The 23339-nt window shown below is 38.1% G+C and overlaps 1 long non-coding RNA gene across 2 annotated transcripts in view; it reads right to left on the minus strand.

Moving 5' to 3' along the window:
* Positions 1-18902: 18902 nt before the first annotated feature.
* The window catches only part of LOC148158666 (uncharacterized), a 113172-nt gene continuing 108735 nt past the window's right edge, over positions 18903-23339 (minus strand). For both annotated transcript variants that reach the window (XR_015763045.1, XR_015763046.1), the window contains 2 exons: positions 23054-23146; positions 18903-19260 (listed from right to left, as the gene is read on the minus strand). This is a non-coding gene — a long non-coding RNA (uncharacterized LOC148158666). The remainder of the gene's footprint in view (positions 19261-23053; positions 23147-23339) is intronic.

The raw sequence follows: 23339 nt of genomic DNA on the forward strand, positions 1-23339 counted from the left end.
CTCGCTTCTTTTTAATGTCTCCCACAAATGATGATTATGGATGGAGATGGGGGTGATGATGTGTCATGATGTGGGAAAAGGATGGACATCATCAGCAAGGTCTGAGTTAAAATAACACATAAGGAAATATCTGTTTAATCAATTCTGCATTAATTACATGGGCAGGCAGGGCAAATCTCCCCCTATGCGTCTCTGTGGCGATGAGGGAAGATGCCCGGTTTCCTCCCTTAAAACGCAGCACAGCGCGCGCGTTTGTGTGTGTGTGTGTGTGTGTGCGCGCGCGCGCGCGCGAGCGCGTGCGTGTGTCTGTGTGGGTGCGTTTGTCTCATTTTTGCCGAAAGTTCCAAAAGGCTCACTTGGCAGCGCTCTCTCAAACTGTGAAATTAATTTGGCAAAATGCTAGTCGATGCTGCTGGTGATGGTGGTAGACTGAAGGTGCGTTAACAATAAAACTCACACCCTGCGCGTTATTTCTCCTCCATTCTTTATCATCTTCCTCATCTTCGTCGCCATTCTCGCTGCCATTATCTTCCTCATCATCATTTCCATCACACAATGATCCGCAGCCTACATATGCTCCCAAGTTTCCACAGGTAAAAAAACAAACAAACAAACAAAACAAAACAACAACAATAAAATAAAAAAAAACAAAAAAAAAACTTGACAATTCATGTTAATTGTGTTTCAGTACATTTTCACAAAGTTTTTGTTTCGGGCATTTTGTAAACACTTTGTAATATGAAAACACCTTCTGTTTCTATACAGATGAACACAACTAAGGCCTGCATTTTGTTAAACATCAGTACTTGCTCTCATTTAAATGGCCTTTGAGTCTTAAATATACGGCCCAGTCAGTGGCTAATTTCTTTTCCCTAACAAATGTCCAGTGACCATCTAAACACAGCTAGGTAATACATATGTTTTCCCACTACGGGACTTCAAAATTGAAAGTTTTTTCAAGCCACATTAAAGAAACGAAAACAGCATTTGATTTTTGTGCATTTGGATCAATGACATTAGAAGAGGCGCAAATGTTTTACAGATCACATGTTTTAAGGGGAAATTTGATTAAAAACTTACTTGCAAAATAAAGTAAAAACCAGCAGCTTACTTAAAATAACTTAGATTATTACTTAGTACCTTTTGTGATGTCACCACACGCATGTCAACCTGGCTGATGTTTTGTGTGGGACAGGAATGTTTAATTGTGATTAAATAAGGACTTTAAAAAATAAATAAATAAATAAATTTCTTAACAAATCAACCGGGTTGCAGCAACTGTATGTAAAGTGAATTTGGTTGGTTTAAAAAGTCCATCGTGTAGCTTTAATGCAGACGTTTTGTAGAGTTTTGTTCAATTTATTTTTAACAGAGTATTTGCCTATATCTCCTGTCATGTTCGGTTCACTTAAACCACATACCATAAAGACAATAAGTGTTTGAACAGCTTCTCTCCTGCCGCATACAGACTGGAGTCTTTCACCTCCAATTCGCAGCTCTCTCAGACCTTTCTCATGTGAAGAACACGCCGAACAGATATCCTTTGCAGAACCCCCGCATCCCCGCTTGAAATTGCCACAGATACCCCACATCTGACATTTTCTGTTGTTTGATGAGGTTTTTTTTTTTTTTTTTTTTTGCCTTCGTGCAACAGTGTCTATGTCCAGGAGATGAGCGGAGATCAGCGGGGAGCTTGAAATCCACCCGGGAGCATGCATCTACAAATGCATGCATGCTGTAAATGTGCAACCAGAACCCCGAACGCGACCTTCAAGAGAAATTAATTTTTATTTCACCCCCTCCTCAGTGACCCCGCAGCGTCCCAGGACCTCACTTTGGGAACCGGTGAAGCCTATATGTCGGACTGTGATCATGGGGTTGAATTAGATTACAGGGAAATTACCCTCCTCCCTCCCACCCCTACCCCCACAACCCCACTCCGCTCCCCGTCCTCCCCATCCTCTCTGACTGACCCCTGCAGGTCCCGGGACCCGCGGCTCCGGGGATTCAAGCCAGCCCCCCACACCCCGAACTAATGAACAGCCATAACACGTAAGAAGTGGTGGCCGCCAAAAGACAGCGGCGTGCGGGCTGCTGTCAGAGCTGGCTGTGCGCACAGAAATCGCTCAACCCTGTGAGAGGACAAATCTTCACGGAGGGTCTCCGCAAAGAGAGAGAGAAAGAGAGAGAGACAGAGATAGGATGGGTGGGGGCGGGGGGTGTGTAGAGATGTGGGGAGCGAAAAGGAAATCGATGTGGAGGAGCTACCGCCTGCTGCAGCGAGATGGCGCTGTTCTGCATGTTTCACCGGAGCGGCGCTTTCACCGTTTCTTCCTTTCGTCTCCATCTGGATTTCCGCTTCTTATTCTTTTTTTTTTCTTTTTTCAAAGAAAATATTTTCAATTGGAGTTTTTTCTTTTAATTAATACATTACTAGGAGATAGTTTGATTTTGGAATTCCAGAAACTTTAATATGTTTTTAAAGCATACAAGAGAAAAAATAATAATAATAAATGACTGGAATTTAAACATCGACCATGAAGTGAAAGGTGCAAATATTTGTTTAGCTCTAAAAGATAAAAGGAGCGCAATTATCTTCAAATATTTGGTTTTGTTTTGTTTTTTCTTCCTTCCTTTCTTTCTTCTTTTCTTTCCTATATTCTTTCATCTTCTTTAGTTTTTCTTTTCTTTCTTTCTTTGTTTCTCTTTTACTTTCCTTCTCTTTCTTTTTGTCTTTCTTTAAAAATAGTTATTTACCGAGCTTTATTGCGACTTTAGAGTAGACTTTAGATTAAAAAAACAAAACATTTTTACTTCTAATTTACCTTTTGAATTTCGATAATGAAATCCTAAACTGTCATTACTGTAGCAATTCTCCTGCAAAACTTCCGCACTGTCCGGGCAAGCATTTAAAGAAACCATCAGAATTAAATATGATCCAATAAGTAGACTTTACCTCTAAATATGACATTAGTTTTCTTGTAAATATGTAAATGTTCTTTTCATCCCTCTAGCATATATTTTTCTTTTCTTTATTTTTTATTAAAATTGTTCCTACGCTGGATCTTCTAAAGCTCTTTCTGTACTTAACATAAAATAAGCATATTTGGTCTAACAATAAACTAAAATAAATAAATAACCAATTGCAAGATTAAAACTCCTATCATAAAAATAAACGATAAAGAGGGTAAATTTGATTCAATTTGAAATCAAATCAAATTTGAGGTACGTATTGAAAAATGTGTTTCAGTGCCAAAATTGAACATATTTTAAACTAAAAGGCTCACAAAAATCAAATTACTTCCAAATTACTTCAAATTTGTTTGCCATGTATGTTTCTTATGGGAGATTTGAAAGAAGAAGCAGTTTGAATGGAGACATTTTATGACGCACAATGTTGTGGACTCAGCGATCAAACTCCCTGCAGCCTTGGTCAGTCCTCTGAACTTTACCACTATATGTAAACAAGTTGTCAGAGAATAATCTTCTCTGTTCCCCCTTTTTTCCCTCTTTTTTTATTGGAATGAAAATTCAATCTTCCAAGATCAGATTAGACTACTTTTTTTCCCCCTACTTCTTCTCTCCTCTCTCCCGGTTCCTTGTCATCGCTGGGGCTGGACTTTGGTGGACAATAATGCGGCAATTGTCGATGCTTTGTGACCCATAAAATTTGAGGGTGGCTATTCTGGCTTTAGTATGTAATTATGCAAAACACTTTGCATAAAGACTTGCCATCCGATCTAATGATAGAGTCTGCGGTCTCATTTTTTGCAGCGAGGGGAGGCACCGTGCAAGCAAAAGCCCTTGCAACTCTGAGCAGATCGGCGGAAAAAAGCAGCTACAATCAAAAAGAAAAGTGCACGAATAAGAACAGGTGCCATTATGCAGGTAATTTTGTTATGATGTATGATGGAGTGTATTTAAATCTAACCGCTGTTTGCCCAGCTCATGCATTAAGACATATTTGCAGAATAATTTTAGATGTTGTCCCTTCAATAAACAATATTTTGTGTAAGGCTTCAGAGTTTTTTTAATGTAATAAGAATTTTGATTTGGCTTAATTGTTTTAAGGTAAAAGAAAGGCTGTTTCTGAAAATTCGAAAGAAAATAAACGAATTGACCTCATTCGGATTTTCGTGTAATCAGACAATTTGTTAATGTATGAACACGTATTTCACTAAAACGTTGTTTAATTCCCTAAACATGCAAAAACATAAAAATGAATAAATCTCCATATGTGTCCTATTTGCTGTTGTTTAGTAAAATTTTTCGTGATGATTAATAAAATGCAATACATATCTTGCTTTTGAGGTGTGCAATACATTGGATTTTTTTTTTTTACTTTCTATGTGTGTATGGGTGTGTGTGTGTGTGTGTGCATGCACATAATAAACACTTGTGCTGTCTGACAGAGGTGCGAATCTGAGAGCTTTTCCACCAAATGAAGTGCCAGCAGAAAGAGAAATAAAGAGATCTGCAGCTGTCAGGGGTCAGGCAGGGAGAGATTGCTTCTAGAGATCTTTTGAAAAAAATCACACGTTTGAAGGCTTAGAGCTTTGCTGTCTCCGCATTTCAAGCTCAGATCAGTGGAATCAGGGGAGGAAAAAAAAAAAGGAAGAACATGGGTTGGAGAATTCTGATGCTGGGATGGACACGGGAAGAGTGCTGTTTGGAGGTCTGTTTTATGTACCTGATCCTTTAGAGAGGGGAAGAAAGGCAAGCCGAGTATTTTGTTCTGTGTGTTGGAACAACCGTGTCTCTAATGTGTGTAAAAAAGAATTGTGTGTGCAGAAATCTGCTCTGCTGCCGCCTCAAATTTGAAGCGAGTCTCGACAGAAGATCGAAGAGAAGCAACTTTGGACCCTTAAGTGTTTCGCAATTTCTGTTTTTGCGTTATGGAATAATAATAATAATAATAATTAATAATAATAATAATAATAGTTTTTGTTCTTTTGCCATTCTGAATTTGATCTCTGTTAAGTAATGGAAATGTAAATAAATAACTTCAGAATTAGTTGAAATGCGGAACTCTGAATCCAACTTTATTTTGTTGAGATGAGGAGCGACTTCTGGTCCTTTTGTGGTTCATGATCGAAACAGAACCGCAGTTTGGTCGATAATATAGAGGGGACACACTTGGTGACGTTTTGACAAATGATCGAACATTTAATCGTGTATTTCAACATTCAAGACAATTTAATTAGCCAGTATGATCATAAATCTTAAGGAAATATTGGTAAGTATCGGGTGTCATAAAAAAAAACTGTTTGTTGATATTTCCTGCTTTGAAGAAACTTCATGAAAAGAATGCATAGTTGTAGGTATAGATTTTAAATGGAAGACTGTCTCGATGTGAAGTCTGGAAATGATGATGTTTGGAAGTTTCATTAGAAACAAGAAAGAAATCAAATCTTAAATGTATAAAATGCATTTTTCATTCTGCTGGCGTGCAAAATAAAACTTCATCTTAGACAGTTGGTGTCTTGTCTTACTTTTTAAAAATGCAGTCAAGCACACAGATGTACAAAAGAGTAATGCATATATATATATATATATATATATATATATATATATATATATATATATATATATATATATATATATATATAATGACAAATAATTATGACAAGTATTGTCATCTGATTTATTTCCCTCTGTATCCCGTTTTAAGAATGAACATCAGCTTGATTAAATTATTTAATCAACATTTTGATTCTCTCCTCTTAACTTTCTGCCAAGTTTTTATGATGTTCAGTTTGGATACATGTGTTAATCATTTTTACTTAAATGACAACTTTGAATTTAATATTACACCTTCATGACAAGAAATGCATTGCTACACTTTAGTTGGGACCTAACTTTATAAGACATTTCTTTTATTTTTTTACTCTACTTCTTTTAACATATTTTTAATTGTAAAAGGTGTTTAAAGAAGACAAATTAGATAAACTGGAAAAAAGTAAAAGACAGGAGGACTGTAGTTCACATAAGCACATTATGTCTGACTATTTGATTAATAATCTTCTCGAGATTAAGAACAGAGAAAAGGAAAAGCTTTTACTTTGAAAGTCCACAAATCTTTCATCACAAGTGACTTGTGGAGAAACATGCCTATCTTAATTTGAAGCCTAACTTCTTACTGTGTGTCTTCTTCATATGCTATGTGATTTTTTTTCTTTTGCTCCTTGTGGAGAAAGGAAAATATGCAAATCCCATCAGATTTATAACACTCAGCTCCTTTGAGCCGTTCATGTGCTTTTGCTGTGGTGTATTATTATTTTCAAGGGTTCTCAGCAGGACATAAAGAGATCCTAAGTTATTCTTGCACCTGACAAAAAATATATAAATATATATTCTTTTTTCAGGAAAAGTGATAATGACATGATTTACCATCACCAAAATGGATGGTGGTGAAGCTTGTTTCTTCACATATGGAATTTAATATAAATTGACAGGCAATGAAGTAAAGAGTCTTTTATGTGACAGCATTATGGGCTCATTAAATCCTCCGCAGAACAGGTGATACAAACACTTCCATTCAAATGCACACAAAGAGGAACCAGTAGACTTTATTCAGCCGAGGATGGAAATCAGAAACGCGCCTTCTGTGAACTCTGAAGTTTGTTGTTTTTGGAGCTACATAAAAGTTTGTCTTATTGCTTAATTTCTCATTTGGCTCATTCCAAACTCTACCAATGTTTTCACTGTCTCCTCTCAAAAAATGTTTAGTTTATTTATTTGTGTGTATGTGTGTGTTTGTCTTATTTTCTTGAATTGTGCCCTGCATTTTGGATCCAGTGGTTTCACCGGGGACAGAGAGAGAGAGAGAGACAGAGAGAGAGAGAGAGAGGGAGAGAGAGAGAGAGAGACCCCTGATTGGCCTGGTGTTAAAGAGCTCTGATCTAGGCCATGACAGCTTAGTCCAATCAGCCTGCTCAACATGCTGGTTTGACTGTCACTTTCAATTTTCACATGACCCCGTGCTCCTAGAATGGGGGAGAAGTGGCAGAAAGTAGGACTGAAGGCTCATATTATCAGCCTGACAGCTTCACTCATCTGAAAGTAATGCAAAACGCAGTTCATATTTATTCTCTGACCTTATGTCCGAACAGGGAATCTACTGTAGCTACATTGTTAGGTTGCACAGACAGAAAAAAGGCCAACTGGGTGGAATCCTTCAGCATAATTTGAGGGGGGGAAAAAAAGAAAAAATAATAAATTTATAAAGTGAAACAACATGAGTTCTACAAGAAGAAAAGTTTCAGGAAGTTTTTAGACAAAAAACAATGAAGCAAAATTATGTTTTAATGTCATTTCACCTAAATAAGCATTTGTCTTAGAAGGGATGATCATATTCTCTTCTACTGAGCTCCAGTTCTGCTCATGTAGGTCATAAAAGAAGAAGAGTGCTATCAGTGCTGGTAGATGTGGTCATTATCAGACATGGTGCTAGACAGGAGGGAGGGGTTCATTGTTCGCTGTGTGCCGGTTGCCCACTGACTGAATAAGGTGTGTTCATTGTTCCTTCTCCGTGTGTTATAGCCACAGGCTCCAGCGTTGTTACACCGCTTCGCTGCAAATAGTCTGCTGGCTAGAAATGCAGCGTGATTTATTTAAACGGAAGCAAATGAGAGAAGCTGGAAATCACCCCCTACCATGCGCAACATTCATAATATTGTGTCACTTACCAAAGGGCTGTGGTGGTGTTTTGCTCTCTCGTCAAACTGAAGCCACCAAACATCTGTAACATCTCCTGTGAAAGTGCACACGTTGGCTTATTTCAGCATTTTGCATGTTGTCATCGTCGTCGTCGTCATACGGTTTGCTCCACAGGAAACACACAAGAGTTGAGTAGTGGAGCCGTAAAGGTTGTTGTAGTTTCTGTATAATCCTCACTTCTTGTCCCCTGCCTGCCCTCCTAATCCCTTGGCATGTGTTGGTGACATCACATGGCTACTGGCTCCAAATTCCCACTGCAACTGTCATTAACTCTGTGAACAAATGAATAATGACTGGGAGACTCGCTGGCTCCCACCGCTGACCTTGGGTATTATTAGTGTGACCTCTCTTTGGCTTGACCAAAAAACCTTTTGATATCATTGCTGGAAGTACACTAGGAATGATGGCCTGTCTGCCTGCAAGAGGGGCGGGGGGGGGGGGGGGTTGGTGCAGTCAGCATCCACCACTGTCATGTAAACCTACACTTTCCACCCACTGCTGTTTCATGAATACTTAATTAGAGAACACAGGCTGAAATACCTGCCTTGCAAGTCAGCTGACCTCTCTTTTACCAACAATGCACAATATTTGGATTTAGCCGGGCGACATGGTCAGATGACATGTTTCTTTGCGCTGCAAAGGGAGGGCCTTTTGGGAGTCCTGCGGCAGTTAGCTGTGTGATATCATCTGTGCAGACAGAGGAGTCAGTCAGGTGTGGCTGTGGGAGGAAGCATCTCCATATGTCAGAAGAGTTGCTTCTCACAGGAACAGGCTGGAAATCACACGCTGATACTGAGCACAACCTGCACAAAGATCAGTGAGATTTATTATCAGATGGAAACTAACTCAGTGAACTTTATATATATATATATATATATATATATATATATATATATTTTTTTTTTGTATTCAATTACATATTTAACTACATTTCAGTTTATACCTACACTATTGTCTTTGCATTTCTGTTTTCAGAAACAATATGATTTAAGGAATTGGTAAATTCCATGTACAATGGATCATATTTTGTCGAGTGTTAATTTCTCAACAAAATATTTATATCATGGAATATGCTTAAATTTTGTTAAGTCTATTTTTTTTTATTCAAAATGTTCTGTACATTTGTTTTTGGTGGAGAAGAATAACACTGCTTTTAGTTAAAGACACTCCACATGTCATTGTTCCGGACCAAACACTCCTGAATTAGGGAACAAAAGCAAATGTGTGATAAAATGTGGTGTGTTTTAACGCCAAACCCGCCTGAGATCAGAGACTGAATGAATGAATAACTAGTTGAAATGAAACTGTCAGATTACTAATCTCAGCGCCAGTAATGGAGAGCCTGCTCCTATATGGACAGTGACAAATACGCAGAGAGGCCGCAGCTATTTAAGGCTCGCCCAGAACGAATAAATACCTGATATGAAAGGTAGACACAGAGACTGGGCTGATGTAATCAGCGCTGCCACGTCGAGGGCTCTCCATCATTGCAATCTGCAGATTGCAATAAAAGTTCCCAGAATTGCTCTGAGGAACTCAATCTGAACCAATAGACAATCACAGCCTCTGATCTCGCACCCAATTGAGACACATCCCAGCTGAATGTTCCAGAAATTAGACCTACTTGGTGTGCTCATGATCTTGAGATGGGCAGATAGAGCAGGTGTTATCCTTCTGTGTCACACACATGCGGCGCGCGCGCGCACGCGCCTGGCAGTGGATATATATGCTGCAGCAAATGGACAGTCCGTACATGTAACATTTTACGTAAAGCACCGCGTAACCCAGAAGTGACAAAGTGGGAAGGGGCTGAAAGGCGGCAGTAAATCGCTCGCTGATGTGTGGATTATACTCGAACCGTTCGACACAGCTGCACGACCTCTGTCAGCAGAGAGCAGCAAAGTGGGACAAGAAGAGGAGCGGGAGCCCACCGCCTTTACTGCGGCAGGGCGGCTCGTGTCGGGAAGCCGAGCGGCCAAGCGAGTGCTGGAGGTCGGCCTTCGGCTGCCTGGTGTGACGGAGAGAGAACAATGCTTCAGAAAGTTCTCAAGTTATTAAAAGTGAAGAATAAAATGCGCTACGCAGTGTTGAAATATTATAATTTATTTTAGGACCATGAAAATACAAGAGTTTTAGCGGTACATTAAATACGCAGAAACTTTTGTCGGTTCTTGATAATCTGGTGTCGGAGGTGTCACAGTTTCAAGCAAAAACAGTCAGAAATATAAAAAAAATATTAATTTTATTGTTATTGTTTTTTTAATAATACTATTAATAATAAATTATTTCAGTAACTAAATTAATGTGTTTATATTAAAATATATGCATAAATGTATTAAATTCTTTCACACATAAATACAGTTTTTAAGCAGAAGCATAATCTTCAAAATATTATATTAAAACCTTTAATCAAAAACATCGCAAAAATATTTTTTCTTGAAGTAATAATAATAATAATAATAATAAAATAATAATAATAATAATAATAATAATAATAATAATAATAATAATAATAATAATAATAATAATAATAATAATGCTGTGCTGTATGAAGCATTTTTATTTATTTATTTATTTTTTATTTTACTGAGGCAGCATATTATATACTGAAGATTCGATAGCGGTGGGAGCCGAAATGGTTCCCAGAGCAGAGACGCTTCTTTAGGCGAACATCCATCCTCGATGCGCCAGAATCCGCCTGGAAATGAGTCGTGAAGCGCCGCCCGCTTGGAAGCAGAGAACAGCAGGTTTAATGTCCTTCCAGCACCTGCCACGATTTGAATGTTGTTGACGAGCAAGAGGGGAAGAGAGAGAGAAAAAAAGAAATACTATGCTTTGGAGAAAAAAAAGGGTGAAAAAAAAAGAATGGACCATAGATGAGTATGAATTTGACCTGTCATGGAAAGTTTAAATGAGGCTGGGCAAAGAGCGCATGTGACCAAGGTGGCCGGGATGATAGAAATCATCATCAGAGGGGTAATTACAGTATAGTTTATGGCTGGCTGCCTTTGGCAAAAACTGTAATTTGGAGCACATCTCTTCTTTTAACCAGGGGGAAGGCGTTCAGCTTAAAGGATGGAGGGGAGTGAAAGTAATGATGGATACTTTTGTCTCAAATGTGACCCTCTATTAACATCTCCTGGCAGCATCTAGATCCCGTCACCATGGAAGAGGACAAAAGTCATTTTCTCAGCGCACAAAATCCCCTCTTTTTAAATGCCATCCTCACCAATAAATGGGTGGAGGCCTCGCTTTATCACTCTCCACCCTTACCACCTCTCCATCCTCCCTTTTGTTTTGCAGGTGTCTCCAATTACCTGCTCATTTGCCTTTAATCTTGGCTCTGTTCTTCAGAAACATGTTGATGCTGCCTCCCAACACTAAAGTTTTCTGAGAATCAGTGCAAACACAAAGCGATGAGATCCCTTCTGACTGACGGCTTTATGAATTTAAGGGCCAAAATAATAATAATAAAAAAAGAAGCAGAAGAGGGGAGTGAGAGGTGTCAGTATTTGATACAATTTGTTGCATGGCATTATATTATGATTCCGGTGAAAGATGAGTGCCAAGCAGCAGTCAGGAAAGAGTGTTGCTAAGAGACAGGGATGCTGCACAACTTGCATCAGGAGCTTGACTTCGACCTCACATGCAAATTAGCTTGTGCCAAATCTTTTGTGTGAACGAAACCACAGCACCACTAATACCTGCCCTGAAAGGCTTTAATATCAAGACTCATCTGTGCCCTGGGAAGTGAGAGTGTGACGAACGGGGCATACTCGTTGGGGTTCTAAATGAAGCATTCAAAGTAGGGTTGGACGAGGTATGAAAAACATGCATTTATTAAACCATTCCTAAGTATTGTGGTGACGATACTGATTGTAACTAACCCACATTTATTTTTTAATCTTGAGCGTCAGTGTTGTGGATGTTCAGATCTTGAATTGAGAGCATTCAGGGAAGTGAGACGCCATCCACTTGGTCCAGGCACATTGTGGCGTGTGGATGAACTTGAAAAAGTTAAAAGCAAAATAAAAGCCTCCTAAATGTGGCCTTTAGGCAGCAATTGTTATAGCAATATTCAAATTTAATCAATTTAGTTAATCAATCGATTTCTGATATGGTGGCTGCTTAGGATGCCATTCTGCTTAAGGGCAGCTGAGCACTTAGCAAGTTGTACAAGTTAAGAGTGTAAGACAGATTGCATACAGCAATGCAGAAATGTGAGGAAAATAAACAATTCACAAATTAAAGATTTAAAAACATACTCAACAAAGGAGCAAATAAATAAATCCAAAATATGAGGGTGAAAGGCCAGCAGGAGAATTTGGCAAGGAGAAAACAAAAGTTGAATAATGAATAATGAACAGGTGTCTATTAAATGAATGAGATGCTGCTGTGGGGAAGCATTGGTTGAGGCATTTAGGGCAACAGAGATTCTTCAAAGTACAAATATTTATAAAACTTTCTTTTTTTTTTTAAAGTAGCATTTTAAATGTCTTTTGGTTTTATGATAAACTCAGACTGAAAGAAAAAGAAAGCAAAAATAAATTTAAGCAAGACATTACACTGTGTAGACCTGAAATGATTAGCTTCTTCTTAATGCATTCAGAGAAGACAAAAAATAAAAATAAAAATATCTTCACTTTTTCAACAATAATTTTGGTGTTGCCATAAAATGGAGGTGCTGAAGGAGGGGCTTGCCTTAGGCACCATTCATGCAAAACACATCAATTTCGCATTGATGACTCTAACTCCAAATATTGTGCAGATCTTACACAAGGAGAAACTTGGACTTAAAAAAAAAAAAAAAAAAAAAAACGTCTCCAAAGTTTGCTTTTTCATTTAACAATCTGAGATATTATTTTCCCAAATTATCCTGTGCACCCTACATTCGCCTGGAGCGCCTTCATCACATTAGAGTTCATGCATTTTTTAAGGAAAGCCTCAGGTGGTGTCTCACAGAAGCATATTGTATTCACATGTGACACGCTCATCTTCACTGACCTGCTTGTCATTTAAGACAAGAATGATAATGATGTCTCTCTGAAGGGGAGGGGTGCTTTAAATGGCCGGAGAGGGCAGATGGGGTTGTGACCTGTACCAGGTTATCTGAAGTGGACACTCATAATGGCCTTTTAGTCATGCCAGGTTTGATCCTTCACCACTAAGGAGCAATAGTTAATCAATAGTCCGAACAGAGCAGTAATATGAGGTTACTGTATGAGCAACTGGTAAGTAGGCAGGAAAAAAAAAAACAGCATCTGCACATCAGTTAATTGGCTGGACATTTGACAGGGTCAGCATGAGGAAGAAGTAAAGACATATCAATAGGATCACATGGTGAAAAACCAAATCAATTGTGCTGAATTGATTGAAATTTTTTTTTCACTATTTATATGAAAAACACATGAAAATGTGCAAGCTATGATCAGAGCAAGCCAAGGACAGATTAACTCGTGGAACCAGCAAACACAACTTTGAGGCGGATACATAAAACAGGCATTTTAATCAAAGCTAAGTGAAATATAGATCCCTCTCCTCTCGGGGTTCTTCACATTATGCATGGAGGAAAAGGGGGGAAAAAAAAAAAAGCAAGGAAACGGAGAGCGGCAAGAGTGAGCAATACACTACAGTGTTCAAAGCCAACCTTGTCAATAGTACTCACAGTGGGCTAGGGGAGTGTAATAGCACTTCCCTGATTCTACATTGATATCATATAATCCAGTGTGCCCTGTTTCAGTATCATATTTATCTAACCTGCTGGGGGACAGGCTAAGGGGGACGGTGTCCCTGCTGCTAGGAGCAGACACATTACACACCGCCTCGTGTATTCTTATTGATTACTCCCACCCCACTGCCCAGGGACCATAATTTAACTCAGCAGGCACTACAGTTAATACTGGAATTCAAACATTCCATCTACACTTCAAGAGCCAAAAACAATTGACACTTTAAAAATGTGCAGGGCCCTTTCTAAATGGGATCTGAAGGGAATGGATCTCTATTTTCTTCTGTGTGCTTTCTCTTTTCTCTTTTTTTTATCCCCTGCCGCTTCTTTCTTCCTCTCTGAGCTGATGCTCAGACAAACTGTGGAGATTTTAAAGAGTAACAATTTCTCAAGTCATGTTTTAATTAGGAAACTGAACATTCTGCTTTCGGAACTTATTTTCTTTTAACTCTAATATCTTGATGCGACAGAAAAAAATCTGACAACACTTTATGGTGAAATGTGAATCTGTATTCAAGCTTTACTTATGCAACAAAGTGGACTACAAAATCATGAACATAAGACAGGATGACTGGAGGTGTGTGGAGTAACCTGCTTCCTCTCACCTCTCAAGTAAATCTCACATGAGATTAATTCTGCAAAATGCTAAAACTGTTCAGGGAACTCATGAAAGTACATGTCACGGAAGAGGCTGAAGATCAACATTTTCTGTCAGAATAGAGTTGATTTGCAAAATCTGGCAAGTGTAAAGCCATATTAAAAAAAGTGGACTCTATGGAGCCTTGTAGAAAAAAAGGGCCAAAGGTACAGCATACACAGTACATTGTTATTGAAAAAAAAAAATAGCAATCACATTTTACACCATTAAAACATGAGAGAGACAGATCTATTATTATTCTGTAGGCTGTTGTCTTAAATCGAAATAAACTAATGCGAGAGAAACCGTTAGTAATCCTCATTTATTATTATTTCACCCATTTTCAATATATTGCAATTTAATTAATACATCTTCAAATGATTAAGGAGCAATAATAAAATAATAATAAAAAACAAATTAAGGTCTTATTCTTAAGGAAGCAATCAAACCTTTCTTTTTAGGACCGGACAGACGCACCGCCACACTTTCCTCAAAGCTAAAAAAAAAAAAAAAAAAACAGTATCAGTGGAGCTTAATATGCATTAATTAAACTGACTCTGTTTCCTTTAATGAGAGCTGGAGGATTTGATGTCAATGCAGTTGAATTCACAAAGGGTTCAATGCGCTTAATTAAGCAGCATATCTGCAATAAACTGAAATAATCAATACAGAAAAAAAAAATCTAGATATATTTCAGCTTTGTTACGGATCCGACTCACCTTAGAAATAGGTAAAAATACCTTTATTAGGTTTTAGTTGGAGACCCTTTCCCTTCTGGTGCAACAATTAAAACGCCTGTTTTATCGAGGCTTTTAGTCATATGTGGCAGCGCTCACTGTTGCATCTGTGTGCCGAGCAGAGATAGAGAGTCTGTGGAGGGCCAGGGAAGCAGACTCCAGAGATCCATCCATCTCAATCTGAGGCTACAGCTGACACCTTACAAAGAGGTACAATTAATAAGGGCATTATCCAGCAGCAGGCAACAATGGAGTTCTAAAGCAGAGACACCAACCTCAGGAGGCCCGGGGAGCAGAGAAAAGGGAGCGTGTCTGTTTATGGGTGGGGGGAAGTGCGAGCCAAAGTGCTTCGAAATGGAATGCATTACAACCAGCGTCTTCAGGATATAAATTACAATCTATTACATCTGACGATTATGATAGATGGTGAACGCTGGGTGGTACATAAAAATAGGTCAAAATTATTTTTTAATAATTTCTACCTTTGACTCGTATGATACTTTTGGCTGGATAAAAGTAAAAAGGAAAAAAAAAAAAAGAAAAAGTAGAAGAGACTCTTTACTGCCTGACTGATGATGATGGCTCTTCAGGTTATAGAGACATCATTAGGAGGAAACCTGAGTTATCAAACCTGGTCTAACTGATAATGGAGCCCTTGTGAAATTGTCCTGTTAGTGCAGGTTGAGTGCAGCGCTGTGGTTCACAGGGGATAGGGCGGGGACACCGCTGCACTGACATTTACAGCAATCCAGGAGTTGTTTGTGGTCACTGGACTGGAGACAAACGTTGAACCCAAAAGGTCAGAGGGATTGTGGCTAAATTTCATCCACAGTGGAGGTCCCTCTGTTGGAAAAGACAAACAGAAAGCAGCTGAGGTGTGTTGGGGGCCAGTCCTGTTTTCCCTCGAAATCAATCTGTCGTCATGTAAACACAGGGCCAGCCCAAAAGGAGGACGGAGCTGAATGAATGTTACCTCAAGAAAAAAAAAAAGTCAAAAGGATATCAAACAAAAATACAATCAATATGACCTGAACAGAGGAGTGAAGCAATGCTCTGGGAATAAAGTCTTAAATAATAAAGTCAAAATTACTTCCAGTTTTTAAAACAGTCAATAGTCCTCCCCCCACCAAACCCCTCATAGTGATGGTTTTATATATATTTTACAGCTCATTCCACGAGGAGAGGATGAGCTTGCTTATGGATTAAGGCTTTGATCAATAACAAGATAGGAGGCCGGCTCTCTAAGCTCAAGAAAATTAATTCGAAATGCAGTCAAACTCTTATCGACCCGCAGCCAGGGCTGCTTTCATTGCAGGTTGTTGATAATCCACCAATATTGTGATGAGCAGCTAATCTCTTACTTTAAATATGACTTCCACTGCAAATAATAAAAGTAAAGACTGGCCAGTCATTTGTTATCTAAACAGAATGTGGGGTCATGAGACGTGTTTGGATGAACAATGCTTTAAGTTCATCTTTACAACTTTTCAGTCATAAAAAAGTTTTGTTCATAGTAGCTAGGTGTAGAATTTTAGACATAACTGTCCAGTTGAAGGAAAAAAAAATCATTTTTTATTACTTGATGTGGGACAACAAACATTAACTGTTAAAATGGAGACAGACCTGACAGGCGCTGACCAATCTGAAGATGCAATCCCTGGCAGAGCTTTTCTGTTGAAAACAACAAGGATACACTTTTAGGGTAAAAAGTGTAATACATTAAACGCAGTTTGTTTTTTTGTTAAAAACTGACTTTCCACATTTTGCAACAAAAACGATCAAATACAGAAAACCTATTACTTGCAAAAAGTGCTGCAGCTAGATTGAGGGCATCATTAAAAAAGACAGGCAGAAGAAGATAGAAGAGTACATAGAATTAGACACGAGTCAACATTTGTTTCCTAACCAATCCAGCCTTAGCAGACCTGTTCTGAAGTTTTATTTCTGTCGAAACGACGTTTAATCCTTGATTATAAACATACTCCACATTTCTGCTCATTTATTAGTTGGTTTGAGACCAGACTGGAAACCAGTAAGACAAATGTGAAATTATCTCGAAATGTTTACACATCATCATACGTTTAAATCTCAGACAGTTTCTTATCATCTAAAATGTTTAAGATTAATTTTTGATATTCAAAAAACCCTTTTAACAAAGTTCTTCAAATTTGTTCCAAATCTCATGCCCAGGTATGCATCCTTTTATTATGTATCCTCACCTGGATTGAGTTTAGGTTACACACAGATTTTTTAAGAAAAACATCAAGTTTCTTGTTTTTGCATTACCCTTGCAGATTGACAATCATCAGTATGCCTGCATGTCAGTATCAGGATGCATGTCTGAAAGATTCATAATATAAAGAAAAGAGAACCTAATGTAGTTCCTTGAAGAACTTGAGCTCCAGTTTTTTATCGAAAAGAAAGTAAATCGTAAAGGATTTAAATAACCTAAAAGTTCTCCTTTTTATGTCTGAACTGACCTTTTTGACAACTTACTAAGATGAGCAAGAAGATGGACTTATATTTTTCTATGAAAATGGTGCACATAACTCCTCTAGAAGCTGTCCTAAATTTTTAGAGACTGCTGATTAATCTTCTATTGTGATCTCAAAGGAATTAATGCCGTCTGTATCATGAATTGCAGCAGTTCTGTTCAACATATCAGGAAGCAACTTATAGTTAGATCTTTATGTATGTATGTATAAATATATAGAGATTTATATATATGTATGTAAACCAATTTTTGATTATAAGATCCAAACAAATTAAAATGTTGCTCAACAAAAACAAAAAAAAATACTTTCCACCAAAATACAGATTTCTCAGCCTGAATGTAAAGATTAAAGCAGATTTTATGCCAGTAATAAAATTCACAACGTATTGTTTTACAAAATTCAATTTCTTGCAGTGGCCATAACAAAAATAAATAAATAAAATAAAAAATATTTAAAGATTTTTCTTTTTCTGTTCCTATTTTCACTTGCTATGCCAAAAGCAAAAAAAGATCAGTTATTATGATACAAGATTCTTCTGAGTGTTTAGAATTTCCTTGGACTAAAGATACGTATCGGTCAAGCTTCTCTTTCCAGTCAACCAATCAAAAGTTGTCCCTCTATGCCACAGAGGCAGCACTTATGATGAGCCTCATTCCCCTCTGGCACAAACTTTTAACACCGGGAAACGGTTGTTGTGCAAGTTACAAATCAGAAGCAAAACAAAGCAGGTTAATTGATGATCAGCACGATTGGGTTTTAATGAGGCCACGATGCCCACGGCCAGGCCCGGATCAGGATACGCAGGACTTTCTCCTCAGTGCTCCGTCTTCTTTGATCTTGTTTGGTTCCTCGACTGCGGCGACAGCCATTGTTGGCTTTAATTACTTCACGAACCAAATGGTACGGATGAAAGATAGGTTTCTGTAATTAATAAAATTTCCATAAATTTGAATCACTAACCAGTCTCATTAGCTGGCGCCTTTTGTCTTGACTGAAGTTCCCATGTCATCCTTTTCCAACTTTAACTATACAGAAAAGATATTTCTCGAGGGCAGGGATTCACTTGATATGCACCATATTTCCCGATAATCAAATTCACTGTAGGTAATTAAATGCAGCACACACTGTAGTCCTGCTCCAGTGATTGAGGTCAACCTGAGGAAAACGGCAATTGCTGCATTAAACCAAGCAAACGTAAAAAAAAAAAAAAAAAAAAAAAGTCTTTTCAATTAGGTATTTCAGAGGAACGCTGCAGCAGCGGGCATGTTGATCTTATTCAAGCTTAAAAACATAATCAAATTGTTGAAGAATTCGTCTTTGATCATGTGTAATCAGGTTCAGGGGCTGCTTGCTGCATGGCTGAGTTGCAGGGTTGCTTTGCTGGCACTTGGTGTTTTGGATGGAAGTCAGCTTGGCAGTGACCGAGCTGCAGGGTATTCACGGGACAATAAAAAGGACAGTTACTCAGAGGGAGAAAACACCTGTTGTTTTGGAGATTTCAAATATGTTTAGATTGGAAAGCATTTGCTGAAATTTAAAGAAAAGCAGTGCCTTGTGAAGCTACAAACAACTTGAACTTCTTCACATTTTGTTGCACAAATTTCATCGTATTTAATTGGTTTTGACCAACATGAAGCACATGTACAGAGGATGGAAAATACTTTTTGTCTTTTTATTTTAATACCCTTGTATTGCATTACAACCACTATCGTCAATACACTTTATCCTGATTTCATGTGACAGATTAACACAAGTACTGTATAATTGACAAGTGGAAGAAAAAACGGTACATGGTTTCATCAAAAGAAAAGCCTCAAAAAGTGTCATGCATTCATATTCAGCCCATTTTACCCTGATACACCTAAATAAAACCCACTGTAGCAGTGAACTGGTGATGTGTCCAGGGTGTACCCTGCCTCACGCCTCATCAGCGCCTCTGTGAACCTGCAATGATAAGCAGATTTAGTCAAAGACAAAGATGTTGGGAAGTTTAAAGCAGAGGTATGTTATAAAGTAGAATCCAAGCTTTGAATTGAAGGGCAGTTGGTTGTACTTGGTTTTATTTTGGGGGATCAGAGTACAGGGGAGTGGATGTGATTGCACATCACAACGTTCAGTTTTATTTTTGATGCACTTCTCTTTCTTACAATATAAAATAAAAAAAAACATATATATATATATTTTCTGGACTTTTATTCAGATGCATAAATCATAAAAACAATTTACTGCATCATCAGTATTTGTAATAAAAACAGCCCCTCCATCAATGCAATTGTTTTTTTCTCCTTTGGTGTAAAAATGAAGCTTTTTCCAATTATCACAGACCAGGTCAGACAAAAGGGAGTAACAAGTCTTTGTTACTTTGTGACAATGCTCTATAATCTTGCGGAGAACAGCCTGCCATTACCCGGCTGTGGTGTAATAGACTGACATGGATGCTATGGGGAGCAATTGATTCCAGCACATCAATCAGTAGGGGAAGCACACCTTTAATGATTGCAGAGAAGTGGCTTGTTTGTCCTCAACATCACGATAAACGCTAACACGGAAGTGGTGCACAATGCCAGTGAGGCCGACTCAAGAGGCAGTTCTACAGTCCACTCCCTGGTCTTATTTCTAAGAATTTGTTTGATATTCCTGCAGCTCTGGTCTCGAAAACATCAACAAAATACTGAAATTTTCATCTCGGCTACTACATGATTCAAGCATCTCATCAAGAATGAAATTAAAGAGAAAATGATTATCTTTGTTTAGATTAAAAACTCTCTGTGCCTTTGTCTATAGGTATGCGTGTCAGTTAGAACAAAAGATGAAGGGAATATACAATCTTCTTCTCTAAAAGGGAAGGTCCCACCTGATTAAAAAGGGCAGGGGAAAGACTTTGGCGGGCCAACGGGAGAGGTCAAGGATACACAGAGCAGCTCCACTCACCCCGCCTCCTCTCGCATCATTTTTTATATGACAGCAGCACCTGGAGGTTGAAGTTCGGCGAGACTCTCCATGAACAGAGCGCTTAGCGTCAAACACAAGATTAAAGCAGGGGTGTCGCATCTTGGCAGGACCAAATGAAAATATCAACTGCTAAGCTCACCCCCACCACCACCACCCTTCTGAAAAAGCCAAGGGACAGGTATCTAATATTAGAGAGTAAAGCCTAGTTAGCAAAGGCAGCCTGCTGCTTTCCACATTCTCAGCGCTGGTCAAAAGGCCAGACTGGCTTTGGAATTGCTTTATTGGGGAAATATATTACAGTAGAGGCCTGCAGAACAGCCTTATTAAGGAGGCAGAGAAGAGATGCCCTCGTGACACGTAGTAGGAACTGGGGACATTTCCATATTACTGAATGAGATGCAATTTTAGATTTTTTTTTTCCTTTATTTTTTTTTTTTTTTTTTTGCAAAGCACCATAATCAAGGGAGCTGAAATCTTTAAAGCTTAATCCTGAGGTTCAAAACATAAGATAGCAGTCTAAAACCCTGCAGTGACTCTAAACACATTGAGCTTGTGAAACTGTATGGAAAGTTAAATTCATTTTAAACGGGAAATGAAGTTAAACAGACAAACTATCAAAGTGGTTCAGCCATGTGTTTGGGATTTAACATGCACATTTTAGAGAGAAGCAATTTTGTTGTACACAAATGACTTGTTTTCTTCCCTCGTCGCAGCACGGCGACAGAAGCTGGTGCTTCAGCTCTTGAGTGGCTTGGAGGAATAAAAGAGGCTTATCTGGCCCCTCTCATTTCTTCGGCCACATAATCAGATGACCTGAGAAGAGCTTAAAGAAACAAAGCCAGTCCAACACTCCCTACTCTATCTATCTATCTATCTATCTATCTATCTATCTATCTATCTATCTATCTATCTATCTATCTATCTATCTATCTAACAATCCATCCATCCATCTATCTATCACCTTGTATTTTACTCACATTTTCTCAATAAATCCAACCAGAGGTAATGTAACAAAGTAAAAGGCAAACTTTATGACCCCAGCTCACCCACACAACTCTCTCAAGAAAACCTCATTTGCAATAATTTATTTGACACATTTCTAGTTAATTCTTTTCGTGAAAACGTGAACTTTTTAGCGTGACGTTTAATAGTCTAAACACAATTCATGAAGAAATCAATATTTACACGCACAAAAAACGCACTTGAAAAGTTGACTAAACAAAGCAGCAAGACATCCAAACAAACTCCTTCCACTCTATTTCGTTTGACATTGTAGGTAAATAAATGGCTTAAAGATTTTTTGCCACATGATCCCTGCCAACGCCTATTTTCTTCCCCTGTCATACAGCACTATTAATAATCATAAACTCCAGCAAGACATGAAGCTGATCTCGAAGGCTTTTCTATAATCCCTTCCCTGGAAGTGGTCTTTACTGGAAGGCTAGTTTTGTGATGGGCTCACCCAGTCGCACAATGTTGCACTGGGATACAGCATTCAGCTTAAGCCAACTTATCTACTGCATTCAAAGCACATCCATTGAGCTATGTGGGGGAGACTTTTTGCCGATCTATTAAAAAAAATGCTCTTATCTGTATTTAGCATATGCTGTGTATGTCAGCGCTGGCAGCTTTAGACGGATTTACACAGAAAAGGAAGGGGGAAAAAAAAACACCTCAAGGTATTCTTGAGCTGAAACTACTGATAACATTTGGAAACTTCTGCAGACAAGCAGGTTTTACAAAAAGAGACATTTATTTGTTACTTTGTGTTATTTTTTGGTGCAAAGTGAATGTTTTTGAATTAAATTAGCCTTTTTTTTTTTTTTTTAAGAAATGATGCTGTTTTCTGCCTGAATGCACAGAAACACTGTTGCCACTCAACAACAGGAATCAAGACATACCAACAGCTTTTCTTTCAGTAAACATTTAAAACGTTAAATAACAAAATTTATACAACGTCCATTTTTGCACTCTTAATACAGAAGGGGATTGAAAATGAAAACATTTTTGAGTGTGTTTGATGGAGTGAGAAACAGTTTGTCGAGAAGGAAAAAAAAAATAAAAAAGATCTGCTGTTGCTAGCCGATGGGTACTTTTTGGATTCCAGCAGCAAATTATGTGGAAATAAACCACACATGAGGCTTTCAGTGTGTTTTAGTGGGAAATCCTTCAGAGGAAACGCTGCTGCTGCAGAAAAAAAAGGGCTCCCAGTCCCTTTCTTTCACTTTGCTTTCATTACAACAGACAAGCCTTATTGGCACTGCGACGTAATCACTCTTAGACAGAGGGGGGAAACTCAACATTTGCTCAACAAAAACTGAAACAAATTTTGCACAAAAATTAAAAAAAAAAAATACACAACTGGATTTCCTCCTTGAGCTGTGAGAGAGGAAGAAAAATATTTGGCTTTCAATGGGGCGCGAGGAGAATTTTTTTTGCAAACCTAACTTTGTTAGTTGGTTGTTTTTCTTACATTGTCAATCTGAACCAAATGTAAAAATATTTATTAGTTTTTTTTTTATCTTCTTCCTTTTTTTTTTGTTCTGTTGCAAGAAAACCTTTATTTAACTCTGCTCTCTGGGCTGTGGAGCTTTGGCCTTTGAAGCGATTGAGAAAGAGCTCCGTCATTCATGCTGCATTCAGTGCTGAGAACTGAGCCTCCAAAAACAGCAGTATCCTCTCATACCTGTTGAGAACACTTTCATCCTTAATGGGCTCATTAGCCACATTGTTAATTGAGTGCCATTCAGGCCAACATCAAAGCTAATAATAATTGTTTACTTACTTTAGTTGCTTCACCAAAATAGACCCAACCGAGGTGGAAGGTTGCTTGGTTAGAAAGTGTGCGTTCAGACAGGGATCTCCACTCCAAAATTAACTGAAAGGAAGAAAAAAAAAAAAAGATCATTAAAAAACGCTGTTTTTAGTTCAGATGTGTCTGAATTTTAATTAACCAATTAAGGAAGGATGAAAGTGAGAAAGTAAATGTTTTAAAAAGTGTCTTGATGTCAAAAATTGTGTTTTATTTGTGTATTTTTTTTAATCTTTATTTATTCTACATTTATGTTGTA

This window comes from Poecilia mexicana, unplaced genomic scaffold (genome assembly GCF_051168715.1).
Source record: "Poecilia mexicana isolate PSO_F unplaced genomic scaffold, ASM5116871v1 scaffold_6, whole genome shotgun sequence".
NCBI lineage: Eukaryota > Metazoa > Chordata > Actinopteri > Cyprinodontiformes > Poeciliidae > Poecilia > Poecilia mexicana.